This window comes from Bubalus kerabau, chromosome 15, assembly GCF_029407905.1.
Source record: "Bubalus kerabau isolate K-KA32 ecotype Philippines breed swamp buffalo chromosome 15, PCC_UOA_SB_1v2, whole genome shotgun sequence".
Classification (NCBI taxonomy): Eukaryota; Metazoa; Chordata; class Mammalia; order Artiodactyla; family Bovidae; genus Bubalus; species Bubalus kerabau.
This window is the reverse complement of record NC_073638.1, coordinates 74,800,924-74,824,970: the sequence shown is the minus strand read 5'-3', so window position 1 is coordinate 74,824,970 and position 24,047 is coordinate 74,800,924. Positions and strand designations below refer to the sequence as shown.

At 53.6% G+C, this 24,047-nt stretch overlaps 2 long non-coding RNA genes across 2 annotated transcripts; one reads left to right on the top strand and one right to left on the bottom strand.

Moving 5' to 3' along the window:
* Window positions 1-459: 459 nt before the first annotated feature.
* On the bottom strand, window positions 460-11,341 carry LOC129627600 (uncharacterized). Its single transcript, XR_008702637.1, has 2 exons — window positions 11,088-11,341; window positions 460-2,874 (listed from the first exon to the last, which is right to left on the bottom strand). It is a non-coding gene; the product is annotated as an uncharacterized LOC129627600 (long non-coding RNA).
* Window positions 11,342-12,591: 1,250 nt separating this feature from the next.
* On the top strand, window positions 12,592-20,068 carry LOC129628388 (uncharacterized). The gene is made up of 3 exons (XR_008702806.1): window positions 12,592-12,794; window positions 14,942-15,097; window positions 19,529-20,068. It is a non-coding gene; the product is annotated as an uncharacterized LOC129628388 (long non-coding RNA).
* The last annotated feature ends 3,979 nt before the right edge of the window (window positions 20,069-24,047 follow it).

The window sequence follows — 24,047 nt, the reverse complement described above, 5'->3', positions numbered from 1 at the left end:
TCCAATGTATATATGTACCACATATTCTTCACCCATTCATCCATCATAAATTTTTAGATTGTCTCCATATCCTGGCTATGGTAACCAGCACTGCAATGAACATTGGGGTACAGGTGTCCTTTTCAATTATGGCTTTCTCAAGGGATATGCCCAGACATATATACACTACCATGTGTAAAATAGATAGCTAATGGGAACCTGCTATAAAGCACAGGAAGCTCAGCTTGGTGCTCCTTGATGACCTAGATGGGTGGGAAGCGGGTGGGGTGGGAGGGAACCCCGAGAGGGAGGGGACATACGTACGCCTATGGCTGATTCATTTCACTGTACGGCAGAAACTCACACAACATTGTGAAGCAATTATATTCCAATAAAAACAAAACAAAAAACTCCTGTGGCTGATCCCAAGCCCACCTTCTAAACTCTTGTACTCAATGGACAAACTCCACTTTTACAGATAAGAAAAACAAGGCTCAGAGGAGCCCTGATCACCCCAATGACAGAGTAAGAATGGTCCCCACAGTGCTGATCTGGACCCTCAGCACCGCTCTGAAGGAGGGCTGAAGGAGCTCTCTGAGAGGTAAGCTGCCAGCTGACCAGAGCGTGATCAGGCGCTGTGGTCCAGGCCCTGACCCTGGGCCATGCGGTTCATGGTGACTGTACCACCTCAGCTTTCTGCAGGGAGGAGGGCTCTCATTCCCACAGCGGTCAGGGTCCCCAGCAGCACCTCCAAGAGCAATCACTGAGCATCTGTGTATGGCCTGGAGTAAGTGGCAGCCGCAGAGGATGACTCATCCTGGGCTGAGAAACCTTTGGCAGATGTCCTCTGGACACTGAAGTATTGGCAGGTCCAGCTGGATGGGACAATGAGACAGAAGCCTGGCAATTGGCCTGGAGAATCCGCCGCCATCTCCCTCTCCAGGCTGGACCACAGTCTTTTGTACACAGTGCTGGGTGGATGCTGTCTGGGCAAGAACTTCCTTTCTACATGCAAGCATCTGATGCCCCTCGAGGGAGAGGTGAACCCTACCGTGCTATCTCCAGGAGTTGGGACAGATATCACTATACCATCCAAACTCCCGCCTGCACGTTCTTGTAACCAAAGGAATAACGATGAGCGTGCACAGAAGGCCTACTGTGTGCCAGCCCTGGACTTGTTCATTCCATCCCACCATTGTATCCTGTGATCCTGACCACAAATTGTCAAGGCACGCATTATTATCCCCATTTACCAGAAGGCTAGCCTGAGGCTCAGAGAAGTTGAGTGCCTAGCCCAAGGTCACTCAGCTTCTGATGGCTGAGGCAAGTTTCAAGTGCTATCTTTCCCACTACACTTAAGTGCCTTGTCTTGGGCTAAATCCAAGGCCTGGTCTCTGTGAAAAAACCAGGAGTTGGTTAAGAGGAGCTAGGGGGCCGATGACTGCCTAGCCACCTGGAAGACTATTGCTAAGGGGGATCTTGAAGCCCCGGCTTTTGCTCAGACACTCCCCTGAAGAAACAACTCTAAATTCCACATCCAAGAGGGACATCTGGGAAGTCTCGGGCCTTGGGGCCTCCTTGTCCAGGCTCTGGTGTGTCTGGCCAGGAAGGGGGCCTGGAGCCGGGGGCTGCTTCTCTTAAACTGATTTCCAATAAAACTCAGCCCCCAGAGAGCCATCAATCTGAGGGAGAAGGAGCATGTGACACTCGGGGGCAGCCCCAGAGCGGATCTGCAAAATCCCAGAGCAGGCCCGAGGCAGTCTGCCCCGAAGCTCCTGCCCCCAGGGGCTACCAGGTGGCACCGACTCTGGCCTTGTATGGGCAAAACTGTCCTGGAAAGCCTGGCTTTGGAGTCGGCTTTGTCGCTATTTTAGTCCCCGGGGTAGTGTCGGTCTCTCCCCTCGGCTCTCATTGGCTCAAATATCCAGCCAGGCCTGCCAGGACCCTGATGCAGCCTGGGGATGGGGGTGGAGCGGTGTTAGCTTGAGTCCCCAGCCCCAGGGAGGAGGAGAGCACTAAAAATAATAACAACAATAATAGCAACAACTAGCTGTTATTTCCACCAGGCATCATACTGAGAGCTTTCCATGTACTGTCTCTTTAAGACCTTCAAGCGGGGGGCATCATTGTTATCCCCCTTTAGGGAGCACCTTCTAGCAGAAGTTAGGTAACTTGCCCAAGGTGACAGAGTCAGCTGAGGCGGCAAAGCCAGGCACACGGACTCTCAGCCGCTTGGATGAGCTACATCCAGCTGGCAGGCAGTGCTGGAAGGGGCTTCTGCCTGCCGGCCTTCAAGCCAACCTTTCCTCCCCACAAGGGAGGCTGGGCCTCCGCTGTGGCACTTTGGTGGCAGGTCCAGGCTGAGATCACCCAGGCTCCGAGGCCAGGGCATTGCCCCTTCCCTGAGCGCGTTGTCCCCAAGGTCCAGTCAGGTCCTGGCTCTGCACTGTCCACCCCCGCTGAGTCTGGCCCAGTCGTAGGGCCCGGGAGAGATGGTCTGTACAGAGAAAGGTGGAAACTCTATGGGCAGCTGGTGGGCGGGGACCCCAGGCCTCAGCCAGGGTTCAAAGAAAAGATGGGGCAGGGCAGGGGAGGGCGGAGGGGAGCACTCCACGAACTTGAGTGTGAGGACCTGCCCTCCCTGCTCTTTGGCATTAGGGAGGATTCCACGCCCTGTGGATCTTTGGAAGCAGATAGGCTTGAGTCCAAGTCCAGCTTCTGGCACTTAGCAGCTGTTTTGCCCTGGAAAATCCTCAACCCCTCTGAGCTTTGGTTTCTCCATCTGTAAAATGGGGTTAGTGGCTCTGCGGTCTCTTCAAGTTGTTGAGAGAATTACGTGTAGTGTGAGCATCTGTCCAGGTTTGCTTGGAACTGATAGGGGGTGGAGGACGGGTTCTGGAAATGCAATAAAAATGGGAACGTCAGGAATTCCCTGGCAGTCCAGTGGTTGGAACTTGGTGCTTTCACTGCTGGGCCGGGGTTCAATCCCTGGTTGGGGAACTATGATCCTGGAAGCCGTGCGGCGCTGAGAATGTCCCAGGGAAACTGGGGTGAGCTGATCACTCATGAAGTCTGGTATACAAAGCACAGAGCACAGACCCTGGCTGGAAACACACCCAATGCACGAAAACTCTTTTGCGTTACCAGGCCCTCTTCTGAGCTGTGGCTCCCTCCACCAGCCTGGCTCATCACAGACAGTCTGCCTCCAAGCCCAGAAGCCCAAGACCCCACCAAAGCCCAGTGCTGCCCTCTGGGCCCTCCTCCCCACTGCAAAACCCTTTGTCCTCAGAACGCGCCCTTCCCCCGCCCAAGGCAGGCTGGGTGCCAGCAGTAATTACAGAATCACTTATTCACAGGAGCAGCACGTGCAAACCCTGATCAGCCGCAATTAGGCAGCAAGGGCCTTTGAAAGCCTGTCAGCCAGTGCTGGGAGGGGGTGCTGAATGGGGCAATCAGCTTCGCCAGCTGGGGGCAGGGAAAGATTGGAAGTCTTGGGGAGGCTGCCATTGAAACGGCTTCCCCCCACCCCCTCTCCAGCTGCTGTGTACAATGAAGGGTGGGGGTGCGCTTGCAGAGGACTGAACAGCACAGGGCAGGCTGGCATGAGGGAGACGTGGTGGGCGTGAGGCCCCAGGAGGGAAGGGTCTTTGAAGACAAGGCCACCCTCATCACCCCAGTGTGGCCCCATAAAATAGACCTTCCGAACACCCTCCTTTGGGGGTCGACCCTGTGGTATCCTCTCTGGGTCGGGAGGTTGCATTATCTTAAGGGAAAGAACTTCTTTAAGGCAGTGCTTCTCCAGCTCTAAAGTGCTTGCAAATTACTAGAGTTCTTGCTAAAATGTGGATTCTGGTTGGGAGTCCAGGGAGGGGCCTGAAATTCTGCATTTCTAACCAGCTCCCACACCGGTGCCCTTGAGTCGGACCACACTTTGAGCAGTGAGATTATACATCTCTGGGGAAGGGTGGGTGAAGGGAGAGGAAGACCCTGGGGTCGTTTTCCTGCTCTGTGACATTGGGCAAGCCCTCTCAATTTCCAGAGCCTCATTATCCTAACGTAGAAAAGAGGGACATCGTGCCTGCATCACAGGGCAGAGAATGAATGGGAAACGAGGGCTGTGGACAAGGCCCGCATTTATGGGGCGGGGGCTGGACTTCAGCTTGGCCCAGAAAGCCCCGGGTAGTGGGGGGTGAAGGGGTGAGGGGGAGGGGGATAGGAATCAGCCAGAGCTCAAATTTCAGAACAAGATGGTGAAACTGCTTCTCCCACCTGGGGTCTGGATGTAGTTTGCGGGTCCCCCAATGGTTCAGCAAGTAAAGAATCCGCTTACAATGCAAGAGACTCAGGAGACATGCATTTGATTCCTGGGTCAGGCAATCCTCTGGAGGAGGAAATGGCAACCCACTCCAGTATTCTTACCTGGGAAATCCCGTGGACAGAGGAGCCTGGCGGGCTACCATCCATGGGGTCACAAAGAGACATGACCGAGCACACGGCACCCAAGGGAGGCAAGGGGGTGGGCAGACACCAAGAAGAAGAGACTGGCCTAGGATGGCCTGATCTGGGCCTCTCCCCTGACTGCCCTTCTGCTCTGGGGTCTCTGGGCTCCCAGCCTGGGACACTTTTCCGCCTGCACCCGACTCACTCCTGGGAGCCCTCAGCCTCTTTCCCCCGCCCACCCACAGACAGCCCCATCCCTGGTTCTCAGCACCAGTCAGAACCAGAGGTTGTAGATAGCTGGCAGCCTCTGCTCAGGGTCTCGGATGTCTGGTTCTGGTGACCCTGACCCCAGCCTCTCCCAGGAACCCTACCTTCCTCCTCCAGGAGGGAGGAGCTCCCTGCTGCAGGCTGCTGCTCCCAGGGCCACGGTCTTCCAGGGCAAGGCACTCAGCACCTGGTGCATAACAGGTGCCCCCAGCAGAACCCAGACCCACAGCCCAAGGGCAGCAGTCAGGGTCAGAGCTCCCGGAAACTTTCCGGGCTGCCTCTCCATGCTGATTACCTGAAGGGCAGGTGGAAAATCAACAGGGAGAAGCTGGCAATGGCTGAAGAGGCCCTGAGAAGTTCCTTCCAAGGCCCTTCTCTGCCAAATCCCGGAACTTTGTGCTATATTTTAAGTTTTCTCTTTTCTTCTCACTCCTTTTAAAAACAGGTTTCCTATCCATTAGATTACTTTTCTGCAAAAGTTAATAACATTTAACCATTTACAAACATGTGTTAGTTCACTTGCTCCTTGGAAGAAAAGTTATGACCAACCTAGAGAGCATATTCAAAAGCAGAGACATTACTTTGCCAACAAAGATCCGTCTAGTCAAAGCTATGGTTTTTCTAGTGATCATATACGGATGTGAGAGTTGGACTATAAAGAAAGCTGAGTGCTGAAGAATTGATGCTTTTGAACTGTGGTGTTGGAGAAGACTCTGGAGAATCCCTTGGCCTGCAAGGAGATCCAACCAGTCCATCTTAAAGGAAATCAGTCCTGAATATTCATTGGAAGGACTGATGCTGAAGCTGAAACTCCAATACTTTGGCTACCTGATGCAAAGAGCTGAGTCATTTGAAAAGACCCTGATGCTGGGAAAGATTGAAGGCAGGAAGAGAAGGGGACGAGAGAACGAGATGGTTGGATGGCATCACCGACTTGATGGACATGAGTTTGAGCAGGCTCCGGGAGCTGGTGATGGACAGGGAAGCCTGGCATGCTTGCAGTCCATGGGGTCGCAAAGAGTCGGACACGACTGAGCGACTGAACTGAATTGAACTATTTGTTATGAAATAATTCACGTGAACTATAAGGTCTTATCCGTGTACACCCACCCAGCTTATACATCATTGACGCATGCCTCCTGATGCCTGTATGGGGTCACATCTTCTCCCCGATCCCAGAGGGGCCACCATTACAATGCCCCCATCCGATCCCTCCAGCCCCCAGCAAGGCCATAGCAGCCACGCCCTTTTTATGGAGTCACTTCTCCACCAGGAGCCTAGATGGTGCTTTTTGCATATTATCTCACTTAGTCTCCACGACAAAAGTCACTCTAGGTAAGGTGACTATCCCTTTTACCAGGGAGGATTCTGAGGCTCAGAGAGGTTGAATAGTTTGCCTGATGTCACACACACAGCATTCGGACCCATGGAAGGTAGATTCCCAGACAGCCCTTTGCCAGATGCCAGTTAGGTCTAGGAGAGCCCCTCCCACCCGAGTAAGGGCAGGGGGAGGGGGTGGTGGCCCTTAGGGAGTGACCACCTGACTACAGTCTCTAAAGTCACTGGCAGTTCCCAAAGTCCAGTCTCTTGGGAAGTGAGTGGTAAAACCATGGGCTGGCCCCAGGGATGACTTTTGGTCTTCCTATGTCAGGACTAATTATAAACTGAAGCCAGAGTCATAAACTTTGCTTGAAAACCATCTGTGCAACTTCTTCCTATAAATGAGTCATTCCTGGGGGTCCTGTGTACTCCACTTGGGCGCAAGCAGGCCCGGGGTGGAGGATGGGGGGATGAAGGGTGGGGGGTGGTCTGGGGAGGACTCTGAAGGGATGAGTCTTCAAGGCCAAGTTCAAACAAAGCCCAGAGCAGTGTGGAGAGGCTCCATCCCCTAGCCTGCCCCAATCTCCTACCCCACCGGAATGCACCCCCGCTCCCAGTGGTCTGGGGCCCCAGGACACAGGAGAGAGGAGAGTGTGTGTTACCTTGGCCCAGGAACAGGGACCAAGGAGCAGAGACAAACCTTTTCCCTGCCTCCTGCACCTGCAGATTAAAAAAATAAACAAAGATGATAATTGCAAACCCATTTCCTTTACCCTGATCAGCTGCCACCAAGGCACCCTTCCTGAGCCGTTAATACTGGGAACAGCCATTCTGGCCCTGCGAAGACTGTCGTACACCTACCAGGGTTAGGAGATGCTGAGGAGAAAGGGACTGGGTTCCTCCTAGGCCCTTTCACCCAAGGGGTAGGGGAGGGAGCCTGTGGGGAAGCAGGGCTCTGCCTCCTTAAGCACACACACATACTCCTGCTCGCCCCTGCACCTCCACCCCCTCCATCCCACCCCAGCTATGATTCCAAGGCAGAGATTGAGCCTCCGTTTCTATAATTCCTCCTGCCTGTCCTCTTACTGTTTGGATGTATAATTTGGCTCTGGAAGCAGGTGAATAGCATCTCCTATTTTCTTGAATGAATACAGGAATCTACGAATGATTCCCATTGGACAGATGGACAAACTAAGGCTAGACTCTGCCACCAGCAAGTCACCGCAGACGAGGCTCCCACTTCCATTCTTTTCTCTACAGCTTCACCCCAGAATCTTATAACATTTCCCAATTTTAATAATTTTGATAGTTCTGTTCCATTTTTTTTTTTTAAATGTGGATCTCTGTTGCTGATGGTAGCATAAGACTGAACAGAAACAGCAGTTAAAAACTGATGGGGAAGCTCAGAAACAAATCACCAGCCAAAGCTGGACAGCTTGGGTGTCTGGGTGTCTTTGCCCCTGGATGCAAGAACAATCCTTGTTTGTGACTTCATTTTTCAGATACAAATAATGAGTATCATTTGCCAATCTTTCTTTTGGTAAAATGGTTCCCGGTTTCCACATGGCTCAGCTTTATGTTTGTTTCTGTCTCCCCCACAAGACTGGGAGCTCCCTGGCGGGAGGGAGTGTATTTTATACATGGATCTCTGTGACCCCTGTGACCAGGACAGGCCTTGGCCAAAAACAGGTGATCAGCTAATGTTTGAATAACAAAAATAATGGCGGCTGTTTCTTGAGGAGGCAGCTTAGTTAAGGGTTATAAGGACGAGCTCCAGGATCACGTTTGCCTGGGTCTGGGTCCAGACTTGATTTTCTTAAACTCTCTGTGTCTCAGGCTCTTCGTCTGTGAAATGGGCTGATAGTATAGTCAACCCCTGATTTCCACAGGAGACTGGGTCCAGGGCTGCCCCACCCCCACCTCCATCCCTGTAGATATCAAATCCCGGGATGCTCAAGTCACTTATATAAATGGCCCTGTGCCTGTGGACTCTGGATCCGAGCATATGGAGAGCCGGCTGCACTTCCTTCACAGAGCTAAGTATAAGACTGAATGGCTACGGCAAGCCAGCTCGAACCAGGCTCACATCCGTACACCACAGCAAGGAGGACACGGTTCCATTCAGTCGCTCAGTTGTGTCTGGCTCTTTGTGACCCCATGGACTGCAGCACGCCAGGCCTCCCTGTCCATTACCAACTCCCAGAGCTTACTCAAACCCAAGTCCATTGAGTTGGTGATGCCATCCAACCATCTCATCCTCTGTCGTCCCCTTCCCCTCCTGCCCTCAATCTTTCCCAGCATCAGGGTCTTTTCCGAGTCAGTTCTTCACATCAGGTGGCCAAAGTATTGGAGTTGCAGCTTCAGCATCAGTCCTTCCGATAAACACCCAGGACTGATCTCCTTTAGGGTGGACTGGTTGGGTCTCCTTGCAGTCCAAGGGACTCTCAAGAGTCCTCTCCAGCACCACAGTTCACAAGCACCAATTCTTCGGTGCTCAGCTTCCTTTATGGTCCAACTCTCACATCCACACTTGTATTTGTTTAGCCTCTGCCTTGTGACGGTTCCTGGCTAAGCTGTCCACGTACTCCGGTCACTCCACCATCACAACCCCTGTTCAGTGAGGTCTACTGTCGCCCCTTTTGCACATGTGGGGAATTTGAGGTTCAAAACGGTTAAGAAACTGCAGAACTGGATTTAATTCAAGGTTTGCCTAACTCCAAATGCCATGCTTTTAACCACCATGCAAAGCTCCTGGTGATCTTGTGAGCGAGTAGAGATGCCAGTGGATGGCTGACCCAGCACATCCCTTCTCCTCTGCCAGTGTCCCCCATCCCCACCCCCTGTAGGTGCTGGAGACGGGAAAACATCCTCTCCACAAGGCCAAGAACAGCAGCCACCAGCACTGCCGAGCCCCTGAACCAAAGTCTTCAGCGGCTAAAGTTAGCCTCTTGTGTGGGATAAACAACACATTTGTTTTAGCCATTATTCCTTGGGTTTCCTATTACACACAGCCAGGAGCCTTCCTGATGATCCATTGGCAACAGGTGATCTGTATTTCAAGGTGTTCACACAGGTTTCTTGGCTGGATGAAGCTTAAACACAACCATCCACTTTTGAATCTCCCCCAAACCACACTGAAACAATAGTCAAGGGATGGTTTTGAAGCCGTGAAACTACAAGGATAGGGAGAATAGGAGAGGGGAAAACAGCATGAAAAAGCCTGCTGCTAACCGGCAACCAGACAGGTTGTAGCTGACTTAGATCCCAGACGGCTGGATCCTAAACCAACACTTGGGGAAAAGCAGACATTTAACCTGATTGGTGCTGCAGAATCCCCTGGAGGATCAGTAATTGTCAGCCCCCAGGATCTCTGGAGGGCTTCACAGGTGGCTCAGTGGTAAAGAACCTGCCTGCCAATGCAGGAGATGCAGGTTCGATCCCTGGGTCAGGAAGATCCCCTGGAAAAGGAAATAGCAACCCATTCTGGTATTCTTGCCTGGGAAATCCCATGGGCAGAGGAGCCTGGCGGGCTACAGTTCATGAAGTTGCAAAAGAGCCAATCACGACTGGAAGTGGGAATGGTGGGCTGAAATAAGGGGTTTGGTTGAAAGTTCATAGAAAAGCAGGTGGAGTCACAGGTCCCCTTCCCATTCCTTGCAGTTGGGCAACCCCACTTGGACCCTGCTCCTCCCGCTCACCCCACCTGACAGAAGATGCTGAGAAACTGAAAGAATCTTGTCTGGAACTCCCGCGACCCCAAAGAAACCGACACCAGGGGTTCCCAGAAACACGGGTTCACTCCAACCCCCCTACAGTGAAGCTGCAACACGGCACCCTGTGCTAAGCTAAAAAAAACAAACAGAAAACAAAAACCCCTGACACTTGCATCCCACATGAGAGATTCCAGTTTAATGGTCCGGGATGTGGCCTGGACACGGGGATTTTAAAATCTCCCCACACAAGTATAATGTGAAACCAAGGCTGAGAACATCTGTTCAGGACACGTGTCTCCCTCACTGAGGTCCATCAAAGCCGCTCTAGCTAAGTCCCCGAGGCAGAGGCTTCTGGAAACATCTTGGAAGGAGAGCCCAGTCTTTATCTCTGGTCCAAATTTTCCTGGGGGCCAGAACCGGCAGCTCCACTGGATGCTTTAAAAGCACCTCAGATCCAGACACACACCACGATATTTACCCTCAAACCTTGCCCTCATCACCCCTCATCCCAGGGACAGCCACTGCCATAACAGAAGGCAGCATCCTAAGACTCATCCTTGACGTGCCCTGTAAATTCTGTCTTCTGAGCGTCTCCCACGACTGCCACCTTTGTTCCCCCATCTGCCCCAGTCACACTGAACAACCATCAGCTGTCAGTAGAAAGTAATGTGACTGTCTCCTCCTGACAGATCTCCCCACAGGTCCATTCTCTATGCCATCCCAAGCAAGACCATCTCAAAACACCAGAGCTAGTCATGCCGGTCATTCCTCTGCTACAAGCCACCCATGCTGGATCAGTTGCCAGGGGCTGCTGTAACAAAGAACCACAAGCCAGGGGCTTATGCGGCCGAGCTCTATCTTCCCACTACTCTGGAGGCCATAAGGCTGGGACTGGGTGAGGCAGGGCTGGTCCCCTCTAAGAGCCGTGAAGGAGAATCTGTCCCACACCTCTCCTTGGGCTTCTAGTGGCTGGCACACGGCTCTCCCTGTGTCTGTCCATGGTCTTTCCCCTGCTTGCATCTGTCTCTGTGTTCAAATCTCTCCTTTTTAAAAGGACATCAGTCATATAGGATGAGGGCCCACCCTCATAACCTCCTCTTGATGGTCTGCAAAGAGCCTATTTCCAATAAAATCACTCTCACAGGGGACTTCCCTGGTAGTCCAGTGGTTAAGAATCTGCTTTGCAATGGAAGGGGACGCGGGTTTGATCCCCGGTCAGGAAACTAAGATGCCACATGCCATGGAGCAACTAAGCCCGTGCCCCCTCTGCTGAGCCCACGTGCTCCGGAGCCCACGTGCCGCAACAAACTCGTGTGCCACAACCAAGACCCAACGTAGCCAGATAAACAAATAAATGTAAAAACTCACATTCACAGGTACTGGGGGTTAGGGCTTCAGCATCCTTCTTGGGGAGGAAGAGACACGATTCAACCCGAACACATGGCTTCTCACTGTTTTTAGAATTAAGACCAACCTCACCCCAGGCCATCCTATTCCTGCGAGGGCTGGCCCAGCTGCCTCTCCCGCTTAATTCTCTCCCTTGCTCTCTGGGCTCCAAATGCTCTGGCCTCCTTCCTCTTAAACGCAGCTCACCTTTCACCGTCTCCTGGGGAGTGGAACTCTCTCCTTCCTGCCCCCTCACTTACCAGCTTTTACTAGCCCCCTCCACCCCCTCACAGTCTCTCCCAGGTCAGGTCATGTTCCCTGGGACACACTCTCCTTTGCCCTCTCCACCCTCAAAACATCTACATGGCAACGAGCTATTCATGCTGTCTTCTCCACCAGAAAGAAGGTAAGCTCCCTGAGGACAGGCACTAAATCCGTTCTGTTGACATCACGCATGCACTCCCTCCATGTGGGCAGAGAATCATATGCACGACAGGAAGATGTCATCCTCCAATACGGAGGCACGATAGCCTTCTTAGTCGCTGTGGAACCAGAGTCTCAGGTTGGAATCCCAATGCCGCAACAGCCATGGTAGGTCACCTAACCTTCCAGAGCACGAGTCTTCATTGAACAATGGGACTAAGGACACCCTCCCCCATAACACCTGGCACCCTGCCCTGCAAGTTCTAAGTGGGGGTTCATTCTCCTCTGCCTGGAAAATGTATGAAACTGGGGATCACAGCAGGGGCAGAGGCTCCCAGCGCCACTGTGCCCGCATCACTCTCCCTGTCTGGGGTGTATTTTATTCTGTCCAGGGTGGGAGTGGGACCAAAGCAGTGGTCTAACCTCTGACGCAGTGTCCCCCCTTTTATAGTAAATATTTAGTAACATCCCCTTTACCTCCCAAGATGAAATTCTTGGGAACAAAAAACAACCCGTTCACTAAACTAAAATACAAATACACACACACACACTCTGCTCTAATGCTAATACAAAGGAGAAACAAAAGAAAAATATTTTATACTAAAATCACAGACATTTCAAAACTATTTCAGTAATGATATGACTACACCAAAATCACACATTTGAGAGATGACCGCAAATGACCCAGCTACAAATCCAGACCACCCCGGAGCCTTAAATCAGCCACTCAGACACCTCCTGGGGCATTGCCGGGGAGGTCTCTATTTTCTGAGCTGGTGAAAAATGCCTGGTAAACAGTACAAAAGGGATTAATGTAATTGCAATCTCAAAAAATGAACCAAATATAAAAAGGCAAAAAATATTTTGTATTTAGATGTCAAACAGAATGATATTCCAGGTTCAGATACTTAAAAACAGATTTTCCCCCACAACAGCAGTTTTTGAAGTGTGGTCCCCAGACCATCAAAGTCAGCATCACCTGGGAGTTGTTAGAAACACATACTCACTGCAGACCCAGTGAATCAGGAAGCTGGGTCGGAGCTCAGGGGTCTGTGTTTTCAGGCCCCGTGCGTTCAGGTGTGGAAGTGCTGCCCTGCAGGAACGTGGGAGGCAGGAGAGTTTCTGCCCAGCCCAGAATCTGCAGCATCCTTGGCCAGTGGGCCGCCCGTCACTGGAGTCACCCAAGATGCACCCACTGAGTTCTGAACATCCCAGCTGAGAACCACTGGACCATCTATGGTGTCAATAGGAATCCTCTCTTCTCAGGTTTCCTGAAATCCTTGACCTTGGCGTGGGACCACTGAGAGGGGGCAGGCATTGGAATGAGCAGGCGGCGGGGCAGGGAGTCGCGGAGCCAGCTGGGATGCCAGGTGTCCTGGCCCAGCCATGCTGCTCACCCCCGCAGGGTTGGCCAGGGGACTGGTTCTGCTTCCGGTGGCTGGAAGTGTTGGGGGAAAGGGAGGCTGAGCTTCCAAAGGGCCTTTCAAGCCGCAGCTGCGCACGCTTGGCCGTGGAGGCAGGCCTGGTCTCGGCTCCCTGGCTGGTACAGGGGATGGCACAGAGATTTGTCCTCTAAGCAGCTGTGACCATCTGAGAGTCTGAGACATTACCCATGACCCAGCCCAGCCCAGCCCATTCCACGAAGGAAGGAGAGGGACAGCCTCCTGGGGTCTGGGCTCCTGCAGCTGTAAAATTTGGTCCTAGAATGCTGAGAGTGCCCGGAGGCCCCCAGGAAGGGTGCTGGACCTAGAGCCACGCTCCCACCCTCCATGAACTCTCCCCACCCCCGGCCTGACCGATGGGCAGCCCAATAGACCAGGAAGGGCGGGGATCCATGAACGGCTCCAGTCATTCCAGTCCAGCGTGGTCTGGACTGTGTCTATGCCAGCACGTGGGGGTGGCCGGGGGCCCATCTCCCTCCATGGTCGGGGGTCTGCCTGTTGGTCTCCACGCACACACACAGGAGCTAGCATCACACTGGTGGTTGCCTTGGCAGAAATGGTCAGTGCTCACTTGAATCCACATCCTCCCCTCCTTCTGGGGCATGCACTAGCCCCCCAGGTCCCACTTCCTCACTCAGGAGTGGCCATGTGATGGGGTTTTAGGCAACAGGACAGGAGTAGAGGCAGCCTGTATTAATTCTTTTAAGTGTAGCTGGACCGCCTCACATTCTCACTTTCTCTTTCTGCCCATTGGGTGCAGATGACAACAAGGACCTAAATAATCGTAGAGCCTCAAAATGGAGGGAGCTTGGGTCCCCTGATCACTGTGTGGAGGAAGCCACATGCAGACAGGAGCATGCCTCTCAACCTTACATGTGAAAGGAGCATACTTCCAGCATGTGGGCACCATCAGAGAGTATGTGGTCTACACTGGCTAATATATCCCATTAGACCAGCGTGTAGAGACTCTCAGGTCTTCTCTGTTAGAGTTGGCAGTGGGGATGGCATTTGTCAAGGTCTTTCCCTTACAGTAGGGTGTGAATCTCTAACACTGATCCCGCCTTCCACTTAAGTAAATTGAGGTTGATCATTGGAGGTGTCTTGGCAGCCATGAATGCACTCATCAAAAGTCAATGACGAATCATATGCCAAAAGCTAATGCTTGTCAACACGCCAAGCCTCTACTAGGCTCTGAGGGCACAAGGTAAACGTGATGCGTTCCTGCCCAGGGGCTGAGGAGATAGATCTTGGCCACATCATAATGATCACCACGGGGAGGGACACACTGGGGGCATGAACACCTGGCAGGTAGAGCCCAGATCCAGGAGGGATTTGTGCTGTCCAAGAGGCTGGGAAGACTCTACCCAGCAGTGGCAGGTAACTGGGACAGCCCTGAAAAGAGGAGGGAGAGGTTAAGAAAAGAAGGGGAGGGAGGGAGAAATTCCAAGAAAGGAGAAGGGCTCGTGCAAAAGCAAGACTTGTGAAAGGGCTGAGTTGTTTGGGAAGTAGTGATGGAGACGAAGTATCCTCAGGACCAAGTTAAAGACAGGGTTGGTGGGGGATGGGGAAGGTGTCAATGGGACCAGATCACAGAGAGCCTGAGTCCAGCATGAATGTTGGAAGGTTATGAGGAATGGAATGACACCATCCTTACCATCCTCATCCCAGGGTAAATATTTCACATACTGTGATAGAAGAGCTGTGTAGTCTGCTGACACTCACAGCAAACCCATGGGGTAGGTTCTCTATGATCCCATTTTGCAGAGGACAGAATTGAGGTTCCAAGCATTTAAAAACTTGCCCAACGCCACCCAGTTGTAGGGCTGGGACTTGCACTCACTAGAACATGAGCTTCCTACTTCATTTAGGTTACTGCTGTAGCAGAGTCAGACCACAAATATTTTGGGTGCGGTGGTGAATGAATAAATCTAATTCCAAAACTCTACAGCGCTAATCAGACTTTTTATTTAGAAAGATGCCCTTGGCTCTAGCGGGATGGAGAACAGAGGCGGCAAAGCCAGCAAGAAGGTTTGGCAGCGTCCCAGGAGAGGTTGGACCAGCACAGCGGTAGAGGAGACGGAAGTGATGTAGAAGAGCTGGACTGGGCAGACTTTGCAGACCAATCAGGTAATGGGAGCTACAATTTATTGAGGATAATAAGATGAGATGGTTGGATGGCATCACCGACTCGATGGACGTTGAGTTTGAGTAAGCTCCGGGAGCTGGTGATGGACAGGGAAGCCTGGACACAACTGAGCAACTGAACTGAACTGAACTGAATAGGAGCTACAGTTACTAAGTGTCCAGCCCTGTCCTAAGCACTTCACCAGTATTAACTCAATATCTCTTCCCCGCAGGCCCGTGAATAGGGGGATCTCCTTAGCTCCATTTCACAGATGAATACATTGAGGCACGGAAAGATGAAAGGTCACAGATCTAGTAAATGAGGGATGTGGCACACCAGGGTCAGAGCTCTGTGCAGGGAGGAGGAGGGGCAGGAGCGGAGGCAAGGGCGGCTCCCAGGTTTCTTGAGGGGTGACTGGGGCAATTAAGACCAGCCAGGCAGCAAGCCAGGGGACTGTCCGGCCTCCTGGCTTGTCCAGCGTTCTGGGTGGCTGTTTGTCTGCGGGCCCCTGAGGTCACTCTGGAGGGAGCCGTGTATGGGACTACAGATGACTCCACCCAGCACACCAACCCAGCAGTGATGACTGCTGCCGGGGGCCTGAGGATGCTTATGGCCACGAGGGGCCAGGCTTGCAGAAGTGGGGGCCTGGGTGGGCAGGGGCTGAGCCCTGACAACGGGGGAGCCAACCCCAGCTCCCCACTTTCTCCATATTGCCAACAAATGACCAGCCCCCACCCAAAGCCCCCTTTGGGCACCTGACCTTTGCCCCTCCTGGCCGAGGGTGTGGTGCCTGAGCTGGGAGTCAGGATGTGGGGGCTCAGGCCACATGGAAGGAAAGGGCTGGGGGCAAGGAGCCAGGGAAGGACACGGTCCGGCTCGGAGTCCCTCCCGTGAGAGAGACCTGCAGCCACCACATGGCCCCAGGCAGCAGAGGAAACAGGAGGCTTCTCAAAATAGACCAGGAGCGTGCAGCTCAGAGGCATTTCCCTGCTCCCACCATCTGGCCGAGCCTGGGCCGGAAGAGAGGCAAGGGGGTGGGGGGGCGGGGGGCAGGGGGTGGGGGAGCAGCGTGTGGATGGGCTCCCCCTGAGCCAAGCCGACGCCCAGCACCTCTCCCTGCCAGGTTTGCCCTTCCTCTTCTGTGGACTCTCATGACAGGGCTGCCAAGGCAAGGACATTGCCACGCAGGAAATGAGGCGGGTGCGGCTCAGAGAGGTGAAGCGGCTGGTCCAAGGCCACACAGCTGGCAAACGGCAGAGCTGAGTGGGTCTGAGTCCCGGATGGAGGCACGAGGCAGCCTGCCCACCCCGGAACCTACTAGGAGTCTCCTGCCTGTTGGCTCAATCTCTGCTTAGACCAGCTCCCCTTGAAAGCCAAGTTCATAAGCACCCTCCTGGTGGCACTGGCCTGCCTGCACTGGGCGGGCCAGGGCAAAGGGAGGCTCGATGCCGAAGAATGGTAGGGGCATGGTGAGCAGACCCTGCTAGGGTTCTGCAGGGGAGGAAGGCGGGGCCCCCGCAGAGCCTTGAGGTTCTCCCATGCTGGGTGGTTTCCTCAGGATCGCTCAGCCCAGAGCGTTCGATCCCCTTCCAGCCCCAAAGAAGGGGCCCCGCACAGGCTTCTCCCGCCATTACCATCACAACCTGCCCGCCTGGAGGCACCGTCACACCTGCTCCTCTCAGCTGCCCCGAGGGGGTGGACAGGGCCGGGCAATTCCTCCTCGTTTTAACCGAGGGTCCTGAGGCTCAGAGAGATGAAGGGGTGTCTCTGAAATGAGGCAGCCAGCCAGGACTTCAGTCTGTGGTTTTCATTCAGTCGCTCAACAAGCATTTGCTGGATGCAAGCTGTGTCTGGGGATACCGCTGGGGCCACGCACTCAGGGAATGCAGTCTTGAGACGCCTACTCCAGGGCACTTTCCTTGGCCCCCGGACTCCTTCCTGCACTTGGAGCAAGGAAGGTGGAGGGGGTGGCGGTGTCTTGCTTCCAGCGCTGGCCCAGCAGGGTGGGTGGCGAGGGTGGGGTTGCTGGGTGTCACCACGAGGTCACGCCGCCCGACACTCAGCCCAGAGGAAGGCCCACAGCGCCCAAGTCTGGCACTGCGCTACGCAACCCAGTGAGCAGACCTCGGGCCGGTCTCAACGCCCAGCAGTCTGGAGGTGGGCTGAAGGCAAAAGTGGCCTCGAATCTTCCATGAAACAGTGCTGGAGTGAAGGAAGGAAATGAGGAGATGGAAGGAAGAAGGGAATGAGGCAAGAAGGGAATGAGGCAAGAAGAGAAAAGAAGGGAGAAAAAGACAGAAAAGCAAGGATGACTGAGAGAGCCTCTTCGTGAGAAGAGGGGAGAAGAGGACGGAAACCATGATCTGGAACTGAAAGCCCAGTTCTGAACCCCGAATAAGCCTGAGTCTTGCTCTCCCATCTTCTCCCCAGAGCTGTGGCCGCCCCGAGCTTCCTGGAACCCAAGCGAGCAGTATAACAGGGTGTGTGGGTGGGGCGCACCAGGGAGGGCTTCCTGGAGGAGGGGAGCCAGGACCCAGGTGACGGAGATGAGCGTGGAGGCTGTGGTTAGCGGCTGGTGGCAGCCTCTGCAGGTACCTGCATCCTGCGGCTGTGTCCCTTCTCTGCGGGCTTCCCTTTCAACGAGAAGTCTAGGTGAAGGCCAACCTGGTTACGGCCTTCCTCCCCGCTTTGAGGCTGCTGAGGGAGCTGGAACTGGGGGTCACTGGGCTCCAGGGCCAGCTCCTGGAGCAAATAGCACCAGGCCCTGTGTACCTGCCTGGGGAGCCCCTGGTGAACTACAGATCCTGGTCTTGTGGAGCGCACCATCTGATGGGAGAGACGAACACCTGTGCAGAGTGAGCCACAAGGAGGGCAGACAGGGGACCTCTGAAAAATAGGGGCTTCAGGTGAACCCAAAGTGAGCCTCCCTGCCCTCCAGCAAAGGCTTGGCTTCCCTGAGCCTTTTCCAGGCCCGCCCTGAAGCTGGGAGTCCCAGGGGCCCCTATATTTTCACCAGGCAGGTGGGAGCAGGAGAGAAGGCAGGGAGGAAAACTGCATCCATGGACGCCTTTTGGTCCTCTCCAGAAGCGCTCTGATCAGGATTTGGTTGACATCTTCCGGTCCTCTCCCAAATCACTCTGATCGGGATTTGGTTGACGTCTTCTGGTCCTCTCCCGAATCACTCTGATTGGGATTTGGGGACTTCCTGAAAAAAAAAAAAAAAAACCCACACTCATGGAAGCCTAAAATTCATCATTAGAGACATTTGGGAAGAGGAGGTGTTGAGTGTTTTATAAAAGAACTTCAGATCGAGCCTAATTAACCTTGGTCCAAATTACCTAGCTTACTCCATTAAGAACGTGCATTTGGGAGTCAGGTTGCTGTGATTTGAACACTACCTCCACTGCTTTAGATTCCCGGATAAGTTATTTCACCTCCCCGAGCCTCAGTTTCCTCCTCTGTAAAATGGGGAAAAGTACAGTACCTACCACACAAGGTGAAGATGAGATAAGGTTGCATACATAAAGCCCTTACCTGATTCTGTGGCATTTAGAAGACATCCAGTAGTTGTTAGCTGTTATGATTTATTTTTGCTATTGCTGTCTTCTTTATGATGATCCACACAACACCAACTCTGAACCAAGCCTTGTACCTGGCACTGAAACCATGAAGAGGAATAAACCAGTCCCTGTGCTCCAGGAGTTCATAGTCAGATACACAGGGCAGGCGAAGGTCAGCAGGCACTTGTTCACATATTAGTATGAATTAGCTTCATAAACCACTTGTCTTTGAAAGGGCGAAGGTTGTGAGATCAAGTCCGTAGGAAAGAGAGGTTCACACCGTGGAAAACACTTGCCTGCGCCTAGAACATCAGGGGAATTCATCCATCCTGTTTTGTTGTATCGGGATCAGAGTGGGGATACAGAGCTGACCTCTGGAACATAAACCAGGGAAATCAGCTTCCAGGCAGATTCTTCCAGATTTTGCTGGTCCTTGGCCTGAGGAAGTTCCCTGCAGGAGGTGGGGGAGCGGGAAGGCATCCGCCTAAAGTTCCAGAAAGGAAAAATCTTCTGGGCCTGCCAAAAGCACATCATTGTTCCCACCATACCCCAGCCTCAGACCCACCTCCGCAGGGACCTCCGCCCTGCCTTGGCCTTGAACTTGGGAACGCTGGCTTCTCTGCATTCTGTTCGCTTGGGAAGAGCTGCGGGGCTTATTCTGGGAAGTTGGCTCGACCTCCTGCCCTGTGTTCCCCGCTCCTCCCCTAGATGGGGACAGACACTGCATGGGGCCTGGGCCACCCCCGTGGTCTGCAAAGAGGCTCGGTTCAGAGGCAGGCAGAGCAAGCCTGGGAATGTGGGTGGTGGAGTGGGGAGGCTGGGTGGGCTGGTGACCCAGATTTCACTTCCTGTCCTGCTTCCCTCCATTCCCAGACACCAGCTGGGGCTGGACACAGACCACAGGCCAGCAGGGAACCGACAGTCATCTCCTCGCTGTGAAGCCAGGACTCAAGTTTTGCTCCAGCCTGGAGTCAGGCGTCCTGGAGCCCACCTGGACCCCGCCTGGATGGCGTCCCCAAGGCCTTTCTGATGGAGGCGAGGAGTGTGTCCACCAGGTCCACCACCCCCACCTCCGCTTCGGCACAGGAACAAACTGAGCCCGGGGTGCAGCTGAGACCTGACGAAAGTGACACAGTGGGTTGGTGGCAGGGGTCGCATCCAGGCCCAGCTCTTCTGACTTCACGTTGCTGGGAGGTTCAGGATAAATGCAGGCGTGAATAAACAAATGTATGAAAATCCTGATGCCTATGCCCCTGCCACAGTAACAGGGGAAATTAAGAATCCATTAGACAGCTCTTCATGAGGACTCGAGAGGACCAGGACACCAGAAAGAAGGAAGAGGGTCCGGCAGTGCCCACACCATGCCAGTTCTTGGAGTGGGGGCATCCCTAGAACTTATTTACCTCTTCTGGGATGGGAGTGGTGAGGGAACGCTTTCCTTCATTTAGTTAACAGAAGTTTATTGGGGGAATATCAAATGCTGGGGGCTTCCCAGGTGGCGCTAATGGTAAAGAATCCTCCTGCCAAAGCAGAAGACATGGGTTCGATCCCTGGGTCGGGAAGATCCCCTGGAGGAGCAAGTGGCAACCCACTCCAGTGTTCTTGCCTGGAAAATTCCATGGACAGAGGAGTCTGAGGGGCTACAGTCCACGGGGCCCCAAAGAGTCAGACACGACTGATCAACCGAGCACACACCTATCAGCATTTGCTGCCGTGAAATTTGCCCAGCAAACCCCTCAGATAAGGTCCCTGCACTTGTGGGCGAGACAATCAAATGACAAGCCAGCAAAGGAATGCGGGATGGCCAACAGCAACACCCGTGTGACAGGAGCAAACGGGGCTGGGAGGCACTTGACAGAAAGGAGGGTTTGGAGGCCTTTGCCTCTCTGAAGAGGTGACATTTAGGCTGAGCCCACGGAAAGAGAAGGAACCAGCCTGGTGGAGCTCTGGAGAAAGGGCTGTTCCAGGCGGAGGAAACAGCAGGTGCAAAGGCCCTGAGGTCAGCATGATCTCAGCATTGTCACCAAAAAAGATAAAAGGCCACGACAGGCGGCTGCAGCTCCGTGAGGGAGCAGGGCCGGGGGTACCAAGAAGGTCTGTGATGTGGGCCAGGCCACACAGGGTTTTGTGACCAGGGTGTGAAGCTTGGGTCTTATTCTGAAAGCACCAGGGATCCAGGGAAAGGTTATAAAGCAGGAGGGTTGATGGGATCCAGTTTATGTGTTAGGAAAATATTTTACTCTGAATGGGCTTCCCCGGTGGCTCAGATGGTAAAGACTCCACCTGCAATGCAGGAGGCCCGGGTTAGATCCCTGGGTCAGGAAGATGCCCTGGAGAAGGGAATAGCTACCCATTCCAGTATTCTTGCCTGGAGAATCCCATGAACAGAGGAGCCTGGTGGGCTACAGTCCATGGGGTCGCAAAGAGTCAGACATGACTGAGCAACTAACACTCGTACTTTCAACTCTTTACTCTGAATAAAGGGTGGATGGGGACGAGACGGGAGAGAGGCGGGCAGCAGGGAGACTGGCCAGGAGGCTGTGCAATGATCAGCATGAGCGACGCTGTCACCCGGAGGGAGGCAGTGCGGACGGGAAAAGAAGCGGGCTGCCTGAAGAGAGCTATAGGGAACAGGAGTGCCAGAGCTGCTGAAGGAGTTGATGACTGAGAGAGGGAGAGACAAGGCTGCTTTCTGGCTTTAGCGACCGGACAGATGGCGTTTCGTAAGCCTCGGGGAGAGTGAAATGAAGTGCTTGGCTTCAGACAAGCTAAGTTAGAGACGCCTTTAGACATCCAAGGGAGATGTGAAGGAGACAGCTGGATGTTCACAGCAATGACAAGAATCCTGATACTCATACATGGTTTGTGTTTCTATTTCCTGTTTGCCGTGTGTCTCTCCACCAGGCTTTGCCCTGCAAGGGCAGGAGCTGAGCCTGGCTTTGCTCCTAACCCCGTTCTCAGCCCTGAGGCCAGTGCTGGGCTGGAGCCTGGTGGGCGGGGAGGTAGGGAAGTGCTCAGTAAATATTTATAAAATAAACTGAACAGAGAGAGGCTGCTGGGTGCGTAGCCTGTCTGCTGGGTGGGAGCTGGAAATCGAGCCCCCCCTACCCGCGCCCCAAGAAAGACCCTGCCCGAGGAAACTGTCCAGGTTGACTCCCTGGGAAACTCGGGTGGGTAGCTGGGTGTGTAGCCTCTCTCTGCTGGGTGGGAGCTGGAAATCGAGGCCCCCCAAGACAGACCCTGTCCGAGGAGACTGTCCAGGTTGACCCCCTGGGAAACTCGGCCGCTGGCTTCCAGCTTTCCTATCTCTCACTGTGGTCTTCTTCTCTCCGGCCAACTTCCTGCCAGGAAACACAGCCCCTCCAGGCATAAATCATTAACTAGCACCACCTCTTAGGCAGGCGCTGTGCTTCGGTTCCCAAAGCACTTTCCTGCCATTATCTTGAGTGATCCTTCAGACTACCGTGGGAGGTGGGCAGAGGCAGGCCCACTCGATGGCTGCTCCCCCAGGAAACGAGGGAAGAAGTGTTCAGGGCCTCACTGACATGACCGAAACTCACCAAGAGTCTGGGGGGTGGTGCTCTGTTCTCCTGGGATATTGCCCTGAAAACAGAAAGGCATAGAAGCCCCCAAAAAGAGTGTGGCTGGTGGCGCTGCAGGCTTTGTGACCACTAACCAGAAAAGCGTGCAGGGCCGGGGGGAGTACCCTTGGGAACCCGCTCCACGGAGCCGCTCCCCATTTTGAACAGGAGCCGTGGGACAGCCAGCCTCCCTCTATGTTGCTCCACGTTCACAGCCCAGGCTCCCCCTCTTCTGAAGACGACGCCCACCAGGGGTCCTTTCCAGCCTCCTCTGCAGAGTCACCCACGTTCCCAGGCTCAGTCTGCCACCCCCTGAGCTGAGCTTCCCTGCAGGCCACGGAGGTGGCCCAGGCCCCATGTAGTATCTGTGTCCCCATCCGTGAGAGGAGGCTGGAAAGAACCTGCTGTGCTGCCTTGGCCAACTCCCTCTTTTCTCCCTGGGCCTCAGTTTTCCCATCTGACAAATGGGAAGTTGGATGAAACTGGACGGGTCCCTGGAGCCCCTGCAATTCTTTGAGTCTCTCTCTCTGATCTGAAGGTCCCTGGACCCCAGCTTTAAGCGGTCCCCAGGGTGTGAGCTGAAGTCTCTCGCCCCACCCCACCCCTCCCATGCCCCTGCCCCGGGTCACCCCTCTGGTGTCCCTTGCCCGGTGCCAGGTGGTCCTCCAGGAGTCCCTCCCATCTCCGAGCAGCCTCCGCTTGGTCCAGCAGACACGTGCCACCTGTTCTCCACATCGAAGGCCCGTGGCCCAGGCTTGGAACAACTTCCCTCGGTTGGGCAAGGCTGTGACAGGAAAGGGACAAGACCTGACCCCTGCTTGGAAAGCCAGTTGTGCAACACAGCCCTGTGAGGGCAGGCACGTGACCAACAGGAACAGCCGCCGGAAGGAGCCAGGGCCTTCTCTGAAATGAATATCTTGGCAAGATCGACGGAGAAAAGGTCCTTTTGGACGCCACTGACTCTGGGTCACAGCTAATGCCTTCAGAGCCTGGCCGTGGCGCCGTGTCCCGGCCGCGTCCCCGAACACGGAGCCTTGCTGGCTCACTGTCACATGGGACGTGGGGAGCTGCAGGAACGTACAATATAAGCTACCCTTCCGGCTTCTGCACACCCAAACCTCTTGTTTGTACTTACAGGCAGTCTAAACCTGCAGTACATTCCTCTGGGCATCCTCTCCCAAGGCAAGCGAGCAGCATATTTTTAGTAACAAATGAAAGTCTTTTGTATCAAGCCTAATAGATAAAGTAGATGATGTCTTTGGATGCTAGCGGGGGTGGAAGTAGGTATAGAAGAGAGTTTAATGGTGAAACAGATTCTTTTTTTTTTTTTCCTTATAATGTAAGGTGTTTCTGAGGATGATGAAATATTGACATCATTGTTTGGAATAAGTGCATGATAATGGCTATGTGTATTAGACACCTATCTACCATGTTCCAGAAACAGGGCTCAGAATCAGATTTTTTTTTAAAACTTCTTTCAGTGATTAAAGGCATTAAACTATTCTTTTCCCCCTCGAATCCATTCTTGCTGTTTTTTCCTTTCAGAGAGCTTTTTGTATGCAAACGTTCTCTGTACTGGCACAAAGTTGTTTATAACACTCCCTTCCTCGTTTGATGTCTGCAGGGCCTCTAGTTATGCCTACACTCGTTCCAGATACGGATCGTTTGTGCTCTTTTTTCTTCTTATTAGTTTCACAGACGAGGAAACTGAGGTTCCAGGAGATAACGGGGTCACCTGAGCGATAGTTAGTGGGTTAAGAAGCTGGAATCCAAACCACATCTGATTCTCCCTGCCCCCACCAGGCCCTTTA